Raw genomic sequence first — 16,717 nt, 5'->3', positions numbered from 1 at the left:
TTAATGACTGCAGTTTTCAAATCATTAAAAATTGAAACATATTGGCTTTCAACATCTGCCAAGCTGTGCCTGGCTCAATGCTCTCTTTATTCCTTCTCTCTCTGTCCCCTCACTTATGATTTATCCATCTTCTTCTAATCCTGTCTCCCTCTCTCTCTCTCTCACACACACGTTATCATTTCATCTCTCTTTAGCTCTCTCTCGCTCTATCGCCCGCGCTCTCTTTTTTACTTTCTCTCATTATGTCTGGCTCTTTGCCTCTCCCGCCGTTTCTCTCATATGCATACTTTAACTCAATCTCTTCCTTTTCTTTGTCTTTTCCAGCCTCTGTCGGTCTCCCTCCATCTCTGTCTCACTTTCTGCCTCTGACGTTCTCTCCCCCTCTCTTTCTCTCTCCTACGGCCTGATTCATTAACTGTTTTGCAAGGTGCAAAGTGACTTTGCACTGCCAGCAAACACCCTGATTCACGGAACAGTGCAACGTGTATTTTTGCAGTGCACAGTCACTTTGTACCAGTGAAAAGTCACTTTGCACTGTGCAAAAAATTGGATGAATCAGGTCCTTTGTCTCTTTTCAGGGGTGGGGGCGGGTGGAAGAACAGCAGGAAGTTTGCCACCGCCTGAATCTGAGTGGTACAGGAAAGACATCCAGAGGGACATGCCACCTGCCACTTTGATGTGAATGATGCCAGTCGGAGTATATACAGAAACACTTGATTATTGGGCTCCCATATGAGGTTTTTGGATCCAGATAAAGTATTGCGCCCCATCCCCCTTACCCCCACCCTAGGAGAGCCTTACTCATACCTGCCCCAGCTCTTTAATGATCTAATCCAAAACGATTAAGTGTTTTCTGTAGGTGAGCAAGGTCTAGCTTGGACAACATGGCTACTTCCATGGAGGAACTTTATGAGTGTCAGTATTATCCCAAAAACATTCCAAAATAGATGTTGAATAAAGGCAGTGGGTGACTGAAATCAGACCAGAATTGCTTCTTATTTTGGCTGGTACTTGTTGAGGTGTACAATAATATTGGTATGATTAGGGTGCCCTTTGGTAGCTGTCGCAGTTGCTGACACCAATCCATACCGTTAGGGCTTTAATCAGCCATGTTCCCCACAATGCTGCACTATAACGAGTATGCATTTGGATCTGGGCTTTCTAGGCATGCACAACATGGCTCACATCTCTTCCAGCATAGCATTGAGCAATAGAGGACACGGCTCCTGATGGGCAACATACACCAAGGTATGCCTTGCGGTGTATGTTGCCCATGTTGCAACATACACCAAGGTATGTAACCATGCGGTGGGTCTGCACTCGCCTGGGCTTTTTTGGCATTTTAAATGAAATTAAATGATGGTAGATCAACCTCCAAAAAATGCGTGGAGGTAATCCGTACACATTTTCCTATGCTCACTGCATGACGTAAACATAGACATGAGTACTCTGGGTGGACACAGCCTGCCGGTTCCTTTTTCCTTGTCATATCTAGTTGGAATATGACACCCAAAAGTACATCAAAGCATCTCAGATGGGGAGGGCAAAACCTTCCTACTGTCATAACCATCCTAATTAACTAACAAAGGCTCCATGGATCCACCCGCCCTTCGTTAGCTGCTGGTTCCAGCTTTGTATACTAATCAGAGTTAATTTAAGCAGGCCCATGGGAGGGTTTGGTCGCTTGACTAACAAAGGAGAGGAAATCTCCAAAAACCTGTGATATGCACTGTGCCAACCTGAAGCCAGCTCCCGCCTCTCGGTATTAAGGGCAGTGTGTCATAATGCCCGCTCCCGGGGAGCCGGTTCAAGCCCTGCGTCCCCGAAAGCGGACATCCAGTCCCCAAGGAAGAACCCAGCAACCCCATATAGGGGCCCTTTGGACAGTGTCCTGGCGCCTATGGCGCCAGGCTAATAAAAGACATCAGTCCTGGCGCCATAGGCGCCAGGCTCATTATGGGAGTGCTTGGGTGCACTTACCTGATGCAGACCATGTTGCAGGATCCCGGCCTCCTTGAGGCCTGAAAGGAACTACTTTACCTGTGGGACTAATTTACCATCCGGGCGTGGTCAGGGAAGGATACATACCTGATTGGAGGAAGGATACATACCTGGAACTTCTTCCAAGGCTATTTAAACCCCACCCGAACAGCGACACGTGCTTCGCTTTGTTCTGCATCTAGCAGCTGGACGCTCACCGTGTCTGCTCCTGCATCCTGACTTCTGCCACGCCTGCCAGCATCCTGGATCACCTGCAAAGGAAGAGAAGAAGAGAACAGAAGAAGGAAAAGTCCTTACCTGCTAAATCCGCATCCCGGAGACATCTCGCCGACAATCCTGAAAAGGAAGACTTTTATTTAAAAGCTCATCGCGTCGATCGCTGCAGCGCCGCATTCCACTCACCTTTACAGGGCGCCTCCATGTTCAGCAGCGATCATCCGGATTTGCAGTCACGTCCCAGCGCCTAGGGAGAAAAAGGCAAGAACAAAAGGTGAGAGAGAGAAGGGAATAAGGAAAGCTAAATCTCCACGTTAAGACTTACCTGTTGATTCATTCCCTCTTCATTTCGGGTCCGCGCCACATCCTGGCATTTCCGGACTCCTGCCCCTAAGGGGAAAAAAAGACATCAGCGTTAATGAGCGAATGAAAAGACATTACCAAAAAACGCCCATTAAAGACTTACCTGATTTCTACAATGATTTCACCTCTCATCTCGGGTCGGTGCCTGTTCCCCGGCATTCTGTACCCCGGCCCCTATGGGGAAAAATACACTAGCATTAGTACATTAATGCATGGACACAAGGGGAACCTCTTATCAAAAAACTTACCTGGAAGCCAAGCAAGTTTGGTTCTCACCAATCCGAAAATCCAGTGAAGTAACTGGATACCAACGCGCCCCTGCATAAGAAGCAGGATGGAGAGCTCGTCCCTCCAGACCCTAAGGTGAGACGCTACAAGGAATCATAGAAGGGGTTTCGAGGAGGGTAAGAGGGGAAAGTGGGAGGCCGATTGCATTACCCCGCAGACAGTTAATCCCCTATTTTCGCCTACAGAAGGATACTTCTGCGAGCCAGACAAGCCAGATTTGGGGGCCCGGTCCAGTCCGTCTTCCGAACCCTGCGCATCACCTTAGAAGAGGTCACAGCAGCGCGAACCGGGCCAGCGCGTCCGTGGGAGTCAGGTGAGCGTTACAGAGTGACCTGCCATTTCTGAGACTATGTATTTACTGTAGTCTCCCCCGCAGGGGGCCCCATTCAGAAGGTACGAGTATGTGGATTGATGGACACAGAAATTCTGTTCTCGTAGTTTCAAGGCAGACCTGCCACTTTAATCAGGAACCATAAAGAGATCAATTAACCAGAGTGGCCCTTTGATCCACAAAAGACAGGAAGATTGATGGGACTTAGTATTACATGTTTTCACCCCTTTACCTTTTCTTTTGAAAAGAACTTTGGTTATGACCTCACGCATACAGCAGATTGTTGGTGGGTACCCATTTGGCTTTAAAAGAGGGTCAAGCCTCTTTTTTCAGAGATAATCCGAAGACTTTGCAAGGAGTAACAAAAAGAACAAAGCATTGGACCCTGGCTGAAGGGACAGTGTGCCTTACAGCTTCCACTAGTGAAGGAAGGCCAGGATTTCCAAAGCGGGAAGCAAGATACTGAATGCAGAGGACCCTCCCTCAGCTCCAGAACCAGTACCCAGCCAGCACACAGCTTGCCCTGATAGGGTCTGCAAGCAAGCTTCCTAAGTGGGAAGTGCCTGAGCTTCTCGGAACCAAACCCAGGATAACTTTGGTGCCTGCACCACTCTACTCAGCTTTGGTCTGGGCGCCTTAAAAGATGACACAAGCCCAGTGAAGAAGCTAGGAGGAGTGCATCGACAAGCATGAACCAGCATCTGCCTTCAAGGACATTTCTCAGCCAGTCCAGCCCCTCAAGCTGCAACCGACTGCACCACTGACTGTTGTCATGCCACAGTCACTAATGCCATCCGAGTCACCTCGACCAGTTCTTTAGACCTGCCAACTAGCACTGAGACAACGATTCTTGACCCCTAGCTGCTGTGTCGGCCAGCCTGCAGCCGTCCATCCAGCCTTGCATGCCAAACTGCCTGCCACCTGATGCCTGCAGCTGCCTCCGGTCTTGAACTCTGTTGCAGACGCTGCAAAGCACCCTGAAACCAAAGGTCCCTAGTGACATTTTACAAGCCATTTTGTGCTGAAACCAAGTATCCTTGAACTATTGTGATTAATTACTTTACCAACTTGAAATTGTCTGTCCTCTGAATTCCTTTACAGGTTTGGTTGTATTTTGTAGTGTGCTAGAACTGTCTGTTGAATAATAATAAAGTAGATATTTGTATAAAACCTTGACTGGACAGTCCCTTTTATCACTGGGTAATAATTGTATTTTCACTGTGTTGTAATTAACCAACAATCCACGATCTTGCGGATATAAGCCTGCCCTTCTGTCCACATTACCAAAATTGGACAAGGACGTTTTAAATTGAGTTGTGTTTCCAATCTGTTTAGATCCCTGCCTTGTGTACTAGAGGTGCAGGGCTGATTGATGGTTTAGAAGGCAATATTCATCCCTGGGCCACTGGTGCCCTGGAAGTTTATTCGTCACACAAGGACACTTCACTCAATTTGCCCTATACAAGACACAGAATCTGATACCAAGATAGTTGAAAAAAGTTGCACTGATGAATAATGTTATGGATAAAATTAAATTTCCTTTAAATATGTGGAAGATGACATGACAGTTTTGAAAGCATATACAACTATACTGCAATTAATTCAGAAGTCTCACAATACAGAAGTCTTCCTCCCAAACCCACACCTTGGGAAGGTATGTTAACAGCACTACACTCTCTAGCGCCACATTTCCACCTACAAACCCTTATCTAAACTCCCCTGCCTTATGGCTACAACTCTTTGCCATGAAACCCACACCTAATCAACCTTGCGTGGTGCACCTAAGAAACAGCAGACTTGGCTCCAGAATCCCCTGTGTAGCCAGCCACACACAGAAGCCCTGTATGACCATTAAATTGCCACTCCACAACCAGAGACACCCTGGGTCCACCACCTCCTCTCCCATGTCCACTCTCGACTACCCTCTCTTCACCCCTAAAGATACACTGATTAAGGGTGCCCTGGTCAATGCTAGGTCCCTCCCTGCCCATGCACTGGACATTGCAGACCTCATCAAGACACAAGATCTCCATTTCCTAGCCATATCTGAGACATGGCTACATGAAGCCTCCGGACCACTACTCTCCCTCACCATACCCAACGGTTACTCCATCACCAGATGCGACCGCAACACCACTCAAACAAGAGGCGGTAGAGTCACCTTTATCCATAAAAGTTGACTTAGCCTCAGCGTGATGCCTAACCAGCAGATTCCTTCAGCTGAGCTACACTCATTCAAACTTCCCATCTCACCCAACCAAACTGCCACCGTACACCTTATCTACAGACCGCCCGGCCCCAGCACCTCCTTCTCAGACATCCTTACTATTGGATCATTCCAAAACTAATTCACAAATCAACTTACTTGGGGATTTCAACTTGGGTTTCCAAGACCCTAATGACTCTATTGCAACTGACATAGCCAATACCCTAACAGACCTGGGTTTCATTCACCACATTCAAGAACCTACCCATATTAAGTGGAGGATGTTACAATTGTCCGTCCTGCTCTCTCCTGCAATCGCCCTGCTTCACTGCACGCTCAGCAACACTCTGAAATAATGACACGGGAGACCAGAGGTAGAAGGTTATTTGCATATAATGAAAGCACATATCCAAACCGCCTGGGTGGACTGCTCTGCTCCCCCAGGCCGGCAACATCCTTATATACAGTTTAGGTGGCTATTCCATTCCTAAACATCATTACTCATGTCAAAGGGGATGCCTGCGGCCTGCATCCGGGCCCATGTATGGAGTGTAGCAATCAGAATGCAAGCGATAAAAGTATTCAAGTTCTTATAATGGCCTGTTTTTCTGAGCACAGGGCAATGTGGCCTTGGGTTCTGGTTACAGCTTGATAGGTCCTGTGCGGTCTGTGTACATTCTCTCAGAAATGGATTTTCATCCCTGGAGGCTTGATGGTCACGCATTCCACAGTCACAGTGACCTTGCCGGTGCCAGATCCTATCTCCTTCTACGCAGGGGCTTCCGAGAAAATAGAAAAAACACATAATTAGATCATGTAACATATGCCCACTTTTCTTTTTCATCTCTTTCATTTTTACAAGTGTTGCCTAATATTTCGCATTTCTACATTTTCCATACCCTTCCTAGATATACATTTTATAATAGCAATGATGCAATATATACACAGTAATAGTATTACCAAGATCATGATGCCTGCTGCAATTCTGTGTCCAAGTACTCCCATAGGCCCCATTAGCCATGCCCACCAATCAATTGATCCACTGCCATCCAATGCTATCTGTTTGTAAATCGTTGCCTGTTGTTTTATTACTGCAATGTCTTTTGTTATGATGCCATCTTCTTCCAAATATACACAGCAAGACTTGTTAAAAGTAGCGCACACGCCTCCTTTGTGTGCTAAAATTAAATCTAAAACCATCCTATTTTGCATAGCAGTTGCCCCTATGCTATGTATCTCTTTTTGTATGTGCCCTAATGCGTCTGCTGTAGCATTGGCAAACAGTTCTAATGAGGCAGATATGTTCACTATGGCCCTTTCTAGTTCAGATATTCTCAGTGATGTGATCAATATTATTACAAATTGGTGGAACCCTGTGTTACGTGCCACCAGTGGTTTCTCCCTGCTGCCCCTTTTTGTCCTGTGTACCCCTTTATTTAATACCAAATGGTCACATTTGGTCGCAAATGCCCTATGGTGCAGACCCCCTCCCATTGTCTTGGCAATGTTTTATAGGCCCACCCTCCGCATAGCCAATACACCCCTGGTGTGTATAGGTGTATTCGGTAGCTATTTCCATTATTCAGTAACCCGTTGTATATCGCCAGGCCCACAAAGTAGCTTGTTTCATTTCTACTCCCTGTGTCCTTACACCTACAATAATTTTGTCTTATGATGCGTCCCCTTGCATCCACTATATCTCTGTGTAAGTCATACATGGTTACATTTTGCTCTCTGCGCCCATCCTCATCATAAAACGTGCATATTACTCTTTTAAATCCATATATGTAACTTTCTCTTGTGTCTATCGTGAATGTCATGGCACAGTGCTCATATCTTCCTACCGCATAGTCCTGTGGTTTCGCTCCTCCCCCACCCCCTGATTTAATGCAAAATGGTGCAAACAGTGATTCTTGGAATGTAAATGAAGGTACAGCCTGCCCTGTTTCATCCTTCTAGTCCCTGCCCTTACATCCCCCACCCATTTTTCCATAGTAAATGGTTCAGCCACCAGCAGTGTCCCTTGTTGTGCATGCGTAGGGAACTGTGAACATAACCAGCAACTGGATATGTTGAAAGTATCAGCCACCGCCTGGGTGATGTTGAGGAAGCCATTCATACGCCATTTTGCAGTGGTGATCGACAGTAGTGAGAGCATGAGCCATATGCACAGGCGCATCTGGAAGACAAAAATAGACATATATTTATCCAGATACCTCTGTAGTACCTTTTTTGGTACGTACTTTCCGTACTTTTCTCACACCCTCCTTTCTGCCCGTCGTGCACATTTCTTTCCATGTATTCCCTTCCTTTTTTCACTCTTTTCAGTTGACTGAGGTGTCTCATAACTAGACCTTCACCATCCCATTGGTCAATACAGTATACAAGGTTACTTATCCTGTCTGTTACAGTGTAGGGTCCTTTCCATTTAGGTTGACTTTTTGCAATTCTACCCTCATTACGTAACATCACAGTGTCCCCTATGTGTAGTATCATCTCCTTTCTTATTTTGTTGTGTTTTCTTGCTGTGTCAATGTCTGTTTGTGCCTGTGTTTCTATTGTCATTTTGCGGGTGGCCTGTAATCTATTTACCAATGCTGATATGTAATCTGCATCTAAAACTTCATAATCTTTGGGTGCCCCCGTTGTCAGTGGCAGCAATAACTTCTCGTGCTGGGCATGCTTCTTCCGAACAGTATTTCATAGGCCGAGTATCCGGTAGCTGAGTGTTGTCTTGATCGTATTCCGTGTAGTACGAATGGAAGCAGTAAGTCCCACTGTGATCCTTCTTCATCCATTATTTTGAACAGTTCCTTTTTAATTTCCATATTAAGTCTCTCCACCATTCCCACACTCTCCGGCCGATAAGGAATGTGAAATTTCTGTTCTATTCATAGTTTGGCACAAAATGTTCTTGTTAGTTCAGCAGAGAAGTGCCCGCCATTGCCTGATGTCATTTATGATGGGATGCCAAACCTTGCTATTATGTCCTGTAGTAGGATGTCTACCGTTGTTTTTGCAGAGCAGTTTCTTGCTTGGAATGCCTCTGGCCATCTACGAAATGTGTCAATGATCACCAGTATGTGTCTGTGTCCTCTTGCTGTTCTTGGTAGTGGACCCACATAGTCTAGAAGGATATGATGCCATGCTTCTGTACTTCGGTGCTCGTGTTGGAGTAGTCTCATCTTCCCTTTTCCTCTTCTGTCTCTTTGCCAGCAGGTCACGCAGTTTGACACGTGCGTTCGCCAACCTTCCCTTATCGTTGGCCACCAGGCTACTGCTGTCAATCTCCGTAACCCATTCTCCCCTCTCTCGTGTGTCCACTAGCCGTGGGCCCATTGCAAAACATCTTTCCTCAGGATGGTGGGCAGTATTATTACCCATTGTCCATGCTGTTTGTACCACCATGTGCTGTCCTTTCTTCGTACAATATCACATTCTTTATTTGCGTTGATGAATTCCATGAGTGCATCCTCTTCCTCCTGTAAGTCTGACAGAAGTTTCTCCCTTCCTTGCTCTTCCTTTGTCTTTCGTCTGCGTAGTGTTATTTTCAATTGTCCCTCCCCCGCTTCTGCATACCAATCATCCTCCTCTGTCTGTGGTTCTGGGGGTGATGGCGTCGGCCATTCTTCTTCCAATCCTTCTCCTTGCCCTGGTCTTTGGGCCGAGTCCTGTTCTTGCAGGGGCGCCATGGAGGGTACCGGTGTACGTGAGTATTCTTTTATTGGCAATTTTGCTGTTGCGTCTGCCCTGTTGTTTCCTTCAGCCCATCGTCCTTCTGTCTTGTGAGCTTTTGTTGTGATGATCCATATTCTATTGTGCTGTCCCGATAATTCATCAATGTCTTTCCATTCCTGCTCGAATTTTATACCTGAACCATCCGTCCCTCAATAGTGTTGGTCTCTCCACCATTGCAAGTATATGGTGAGCCCTTTAAACACATGGGGCCTCATTACGGCCCTGGCGGTACGGAGTGAATGGTGCCGTAAAAGGTGCCAGCGCCGTTAACCCTGTACCGCCGCATTACGAATTCCCCTCGTTGGACACGGTAAGCACGCCTGGGAAAACCAGGCGTGCTTGCCGGGTCCCTCGAGGGGAAGAGGGAGCAAACAACGGGCCATTACGAGATGGCCCGTTGTTTGCTCCCTCTCCCATTCCCATTCAGCCCTATGGGGGCTGAAATGGGAATGGGGAAGGACCGTGTCCAGGTCCTTGGAGGGAGGAATTACAGGGCCTTCCGAACTTGGAAAGGCCCGGTAAGCCCTCATTCCGAGGACCCAGACCCTGATGCGATTTCGGCGGCAGCCATGCCACCAATTACGGCATGGTTACCCACCAAACTCGTAATGAGGGCAGTAGTCTGAGTCCACCACCACTGTTGTGGCAACTTCCGGTGGTATTTTCTGCATTGCCCTAAGTGCCAGTGCTACCGCTTGGAGCTCGCCGTACTGTGCACTTTTTCCTTCAAACACCATTGTGTGAGTGACTCCAATCCAGCACTCTAACTAAGTCAATGCCTAGTCTGGGATGCCCGATGGAAGCCCTTATTTATATATATTTTTATGTCAAAGTTCTTAAATCTGGATCATGAACCCTTTTATAACGCCCCTCTCTTTGAATTCCCCTCACCTCACTAAGCCAAGAAGTAGGTTTGTTTTGCAAATTAAAAGGTTTATTTGAAAAATTAAACACTATGGGCCTCATTAGGACCCTGGCGGAGAGGGTGTTACGCCAGCGTAGTGCATGGCGTACCTCTCCGCCATACTACGAGTTCCCGTAGCGCCATGGCGGCCTTTTCCGCCTGGTTTTACCAGGCGGAGAAAACCATGGCGCTACGGGACCTCGTTGTTAATTACGCCACCGTATTTTACGGTGGCGTAATTAACTCCTTCCCCACTCCCATTATACCCTATGGGGCAAAAATGGGAATGGGGAAGGGCAGAATGGGGATTGGGGATTTACCGCTCCGCCGAGGTCGGAATGGGGCGGTAAATCCGCCAACCCCCATGGCGCTATCGGCGGCTTTCCGCCATGCTTCGCGGTGCATTTAGCACCGCGAAGTCCGCCTGGGTCCTAATGAGGCCCTATATATATATATATATATATATATATATATATATATCACTTTTATGAACAAAATAATATCTGATAGCACACTGAATATAATAGTGGTCAACAATGGGCAATATTACAATAGCACACTCTCTTTAATCACTTAGGAGTTGGTATAAAAAGGATAAGGTAGCAGAGAATACTTTTATGGTTCAAGGAAAGGCAATAGTGGGAAAGAAGGCAGCACAGAAATAAACTCGATATGGTTTCAGCAAGAGATAATATGATCACTTTTTCCCTTGTGACAACTCACTCCCCCGTTATGCAATAGGAAGAGATGGAAATGAGGCCACACAGGTTTCAAGAATACAATTAATAATGCAGTTCAATCCCAGTTCCCCCCAGCACACTTAGAGAGAACAGGTATGATTTAAAGCAGGCAAAGTCCTTTTACATGTGATTGCAATGAAGTGAAAAATATGCTAAAAATGATTTTAATTCACTAAAGGAGATTCAGAGTAGGTGAAAGTTACTTTGGATTGGTACAGGTCAACACTAGCAATGATTCATGAATGATTATCAGATTGAAACCGAAAGTCAGCAGTTGCAAGCAAAAGACAGCTATTTTGACAGAAAATGAAATGGAGCTAAATTGCAATTCGCGGCACTTTTTCCACGTGCGTAAATCGCGATTACGGAATAACTATAAGGAGTTGGAATGTCATTTTGGGTTTGTTGGAAAGCTTAGGATCTTAGCTTTAAAATGACAGTCGCTTCTAGGACTTGCGGTTCAAAAGATATGGACATTTTTGTGGAGGTAGATTTTCAAAAATAAAGTCAAGATTTCAGAATGACAGATGACGCTTTTACAGATTTGAAACCACAGGATGGACACAAAATTATGAATGCAGTACTGGACAGGTTGAAATGGATGGGATAAGATTACTTTAGACTAAGAGATTGGTTCTGTACAGTTCTAGACTGGATATTCACTCCTAGTTTTGGAATAGAATGGACCTCGTCACAGATCTGGTCAGGTTTGGGCTGCGGTTCTCTCGCCGCCGGACAGGTCTCAGGCCCTCTGCGTTCTGCTTACAGCACGGCCACTGGTCTGCTATCGGCACTGCACGGCGGTCTGGTCTCTTGAACTGGATCTGATGGGTTCTGGATACAGCTCTGCTTTCTCTGGATCACGGTTCTGGCATGGGGTTCTGGGCTAGAAGCGAACAGCACGGCAAGGCTGTTGAATAGATTGGTTAGGTTGCTGGATTCTGAGGCCTGCTAAGAAGAGTTCAGCTTTTGGGTTAGGCTCATGCTTAAGGTTCTATAGCTGGGTTCTAGAGTCTGGTCTCTGAATCTATCTGGAATCTGGAGTCTCTGGAGTCTGGAGTCTTTGTCTGGATCTGGTCTGGTAGAGCGTTTCGCAGGAATCAGTGAGTAGTGGAAAGAGAAGTCCCTATCTGGGTCTCAGCAGCCTCTTTTTATGTGTTTCACAGTGGGTGTGGAGGTTGACTCTACATGCCCAACGCACTAAGGATTTGATAGGTTAAAGAATTTACTGTCCTCTGACTGGAGAAAGGAGTTGTGGGTCAGAGTGATGCTGTGTTTATGGCTCAGCTGTAATCCCTCCCCTTTGGTTTCTCATAGAAATCAATTTTTCATAACAACCAGGTTTCCCAGATACACAAGTTGTTGTGTACACATCATAGATTAATTAAGGTAAATTCTGTTCCAACTCTGATTTTCCTAAGAGCTTTAGTTCAGAAATGACAACTTATTCGCGATTTCGGTGGGTTTTGCAATATTGGTCCAGCCCCCAATTTTACACAGACCTACACACCCTCTCTGAGCATATTACTGGAAGTTCTTAGGTTTCTAGCATAAACACTGCATCCACAATATTAATAATTATGGGGCTTGGCCTCAGAACATCACACAGCGTCCAATTTAGTCTTGAACTGTGAGTGCAGTTTTCATTTTAAGACTCTTAAAGTTGTACATTTATGTGAGCTTGGAACACTTTGTAAATTGCCATTTTATAAAACATATATTTGCTCTCAATTGAATTCACCCATTGGTTTATCTCCACCCCCAGAAGTTGCCTCATTCCGGAAATGAGGCAACTAACTGTGGTCTGGACTGTAGATGTTTGTTGATTATGCGGTAGTCAATTGCGAAACGGAATGAGTCATCAGGTTTCTTCATTGCCCATACTGGTGATACAATAGTACCCACCCTGTATGTTCTGTAATGGCCCCCCTCTGCTGTAGGGCCCTTAGTATATCATTTATTTGTTCTGCTGCCTCAGGGGGAAATCCATAGGGTTTTACGTATCGTGGGATGCTTGTTAGTTTTAATACTACATTATCCTGCGTCCTCCCAAAATCTAGCCTGTGTTTTGCCCATAGATCTACAAACATCTCCTCCCACTCTGTTAGGATGCCATTTGTGTGTGTGAGGATATGTGTGTCACCCTTTGTTGTTGCTGTGAAAACCACCATTGGTATCACTTGTACTGTGCCTGCTCTACCTTGAAGGCGGAGGCATAGATTTGCTAAGTCCATCACCGCCCCCCTTTTCAACAATGTGTCGATTCCCAAAATATCCTCCTCCCCCTCTGTGGCACATGGTTGCTTGCCCATATCCACCCCGTTTAAGCAGATCTTTAGTTCCTTTACCGGGAAAGTAATTATAGGGCCGCCCAGTCCCTGCATTTTTGTCAATTTCAAACATTTGGTGTCTATAAATTCACCCTTAGTCAGAGTTAGTGCCGCCCCACTATCTACCAATATGGTTGCGTTGTGTGTGACACCACCAGCGGAGAAAGAACCTTCTGCCGTCATGCGGCCCCATCTATCTTGGCTTAGGGTTATCACTGCGGCCTCCAACTCTGCTGGTTTGTCTCTGTCCTAGTACCCGCTGGAGCTTGTCACAGCAGCTACTGGCATTGCCCCTGTACTTGTCACTTGCTCTCTCAATTTCTGCGCTTTCTTCTTTATGTCATTGAGCTCCTGTTGTTGCTCAAAATATGTGACCCAGGGTCGTATTACCCCTTCTGCATTTTGGTACAAGTTAGCCCCTGTCTTTCTATCGTACAACACCTTGCCCGCTGTACCTCTCCCACGTCCTCTGCCTCCTCTACCCTTGCCCCAAAAAAATGTGGAATTCTCTCTATATCTTTCCGCATCATAAGTAATATTCCTCACTCGTGTCAGTGTTTCCCACTCCTGCTCCTCCATGTACTTGTCCTCTGCCAACTCTTTACATTCTCTTACAGGAATAATTTTTCATAACGCTAGCCATGTATCATCTGCTGCATTCAACACATATGCCCATCCTTAACATGTTTTGAGCCTTTCTTCAGCATCCAATTTCCGTTCCACCACCCTTGTAATCTCATCCGGCAGCAATTGTCAAATGGTCATCTTTTCTTCCACCCCCAAGTCCCTCATTAATGTCTGTGTTAACATATCCACAAAGTCGGACGGGCTCTGGTCCCTTCCAATCTTAGTACCTGCAGTACCTGCATTAGCTTTGGGGAGCGCCAGTATCCTGTGGTGTTTTTTCATTAGTGCCATAATGGGTTCTATGCTCACCCGCCATCTTGTGCCTGCCCCTTTATCCACATCTTCTACTAAGTTGCTATCATCCATATCAGAAAATCCCGAAATTATTAACCGAGATGGGTTGCATACTGCCTTTAGTATCATAATTACTTGTCCCCTATCCAATCTGTGTGCATCCAAAGTTTTGTATGTGGAGTGAAGTGCGCTAAACAGTTCCATCGGGCTAGCCCCTCCATACCGTGGCATTTTTTTTAGGATTGCTAACATTTTCATAATGTCCTGTGGCCTGCTTTGGTGGAGTTCCTGTGACTCCTGTATACCCTCAGCTCTTTTCAGGTCCTGTTCGATTCGTATTCCCATTTCCCTGTCATTGCTCGCAATTTTGTGCACAACAACCCATTTACCTATAGCCTCTTTCACCCTATCCCACACTACCTTCGTCATATTATCGTAGTTTATATTATCCAAATCTAAGTCAACCCGTAATTCCTCCACCGTTGGTGTATCATCCACTTCTGTTTTTGTGAAATTTCCCCCAGTTGGCAGTGATATTGGGGCCATTTGAACTGCTTTATTATATGGGGGGGGGACTTACATATTCCTCCGGTTGCATAGTTTTTACAGGCAACACCGGATAGGTCCAATCATCTTTGTCTGGGTGCTGTTGTTTGTATACCTCAAATGCATTTTTGTGCATCTCTAGCTCCTCTTGGCAATCAGTAAACTGCTGTCTAATATCTTCACATTCTTGTGCCTTTAGCACAATAGTAGACAACATTTGCATACAGTGAATATTTGCCATTTTCCGTGCGTACGTGAGGTAATCTCTCATGTCGCAGAGCAGTACATTTTGTCGTGTAACCTTTTCATTTTCCCCTTTAGTAATGCGATACATCTTCCAGAGACATGTCACAATGAAATGTGTCTTATTTTTGCAATAATATTTCTTGCCTGTGGTGTACAGTAACTCATCAATTAAATCCTCCACTGTTTTTGGAGGCCTGTCAATATTCGACCACATGCATATCCCCTTCTTTTTTCTTAAAAAGTCCTCAATGAGCTCTGTAGCCTCCTCTTCCCGCCTGGTCAGTGGACTGGCGTCCGCCATCTGTCTTATTTTTCTGTCCCTATTTGACCCTACCACAGTGCAAGCTTCTGACCCTGCACAGTGCTTGATGTCAATACAGCTTCGACTCTGCACCTGTAGTACAAGTGCTCTGACTGTACCACAAGCCCTACTTTAACGTGCTCTGACTAAAACTGCGGTTCTGTTGCTGCCCTTTGAACCTGTACCAACAAAAAATGGTACTCTGAGGCAACTGACCCTACCAGACAGACAGTTGGCGGTACCTCTACGTATGTCTCAGAGACCCCAGGCCTCCGAAGTCAGTCTCCCTTGCAACAATAATTAATCAATTTTTAGTGCTACTTTGCAAATTACAAATACATTGGTACAGCGAAAAACACTCTTTTCACTTACCGTATTTGATGTTGCCTCCGAGACTGTGCCAGTGATAGGCGAGAAAGAGAGCTCCCGGGTTTCGGCACCAAATGTTACAATCGTCCGTCCTGCTCCCTCCTGCAATCGCCCTGCTTCACTGCACGCTCAGCAACACTCTGAAATAATAACACGGGAGACCAGAAGTAGAAGGGTATTTGCATATAATGAAAGCACGTATCCAAATCACCTGGGTGGACTGCTCTGCTCCCCCAGGCCGGCAACCTCCTTATATACAGTTTAGGTGGCTATTCCATTCCTAAACAACATTACTCATGTCAAAGGGGATGCCTGTGGCCTGCATCCGGGCCCATGTATGGAGTATAGCAATCTAAACGCAAGCGATAAATGTATTCAAGTTCTTATAATGGCCTGTTTTCCTGAGCACAGGGCAATGTGGCCTTGGGTTCTGGTTACAGCTTGTTAGGTCCTGTGTGGTCTGTGTACATTCTCTCAGAAATGGTTTTCCATTCCTGGAGGCATGACGGTCACGCATTCCACAGTCACAGTGACCTTGCCGGTGCCAGATCCCATCTCCTCCTACGCAGGGGCCTCCGGGAAAATAGAAAAAACACATAATTAGATCATGTATCATAGGACACTTGACTGGTTAGTAGACTCCAACTGTAACATTAGCCGACATTGATCCGAGTATACCTAAAAATGACAGGCCCATCACCACAGTCCGATTTATGCTTAAAATATTGGACTGAGCAGCTTACTTGCAGATCCAGGACTACCTTGAGGTTAACAAATTCCTTGGCCTCAGGCAATCTGGTTTCCGGCCGAGGCATGGGACGGAAACCGCCCTCATCGACCTAAAAACTCAGACTGAGGTGCTGAAAGACAACAGGAAACTGGCCTTGCTACTTCTACTAGATCTCTCAGCAGCCTTTGATCTGGTTAACCACCAAATTCTATGCCTGAAATCAGCTGCCCACTTCTCAGACTCTGCTTCCTCTTGGATCAGATCCTTCCTTGATAACAGATCTATGCGGGTATTCTCCCCGTCAGCATCTGCTGAGCCTTCTGCCATTCATTGCGGTGTCCACCAAGGATCATGTATGTCACTGACACTTTTCACCAAACCAGTTTTTGATGTTCTCAACTATCTGGGTGTCTCATACACTAATTACGCCGATGACACCCAGATACTCATCCCCATCACGGGTGACTATGCTGTGGACACTAAATCC

The sequence above is a fragment of the Ambystoma mexicanum genome, chromosome 5p, assembly GCF_040938575.1.
Source record: "Ambystoma mexicanum isolate Mex_15411 chromosome 5p, UKY_AmexF1_1, whole genome shotgun sequence".
In the NCBI taxonomy this organism is placed as follows: Eukaryota; Metazoa; Chordata; class Amphibia; order Caudata; family Ambystomatidae; genus Ambystoma; species Ambystoma mexicanum.
Note: the sequence above shows the minus strand (reverse complement) of the source record.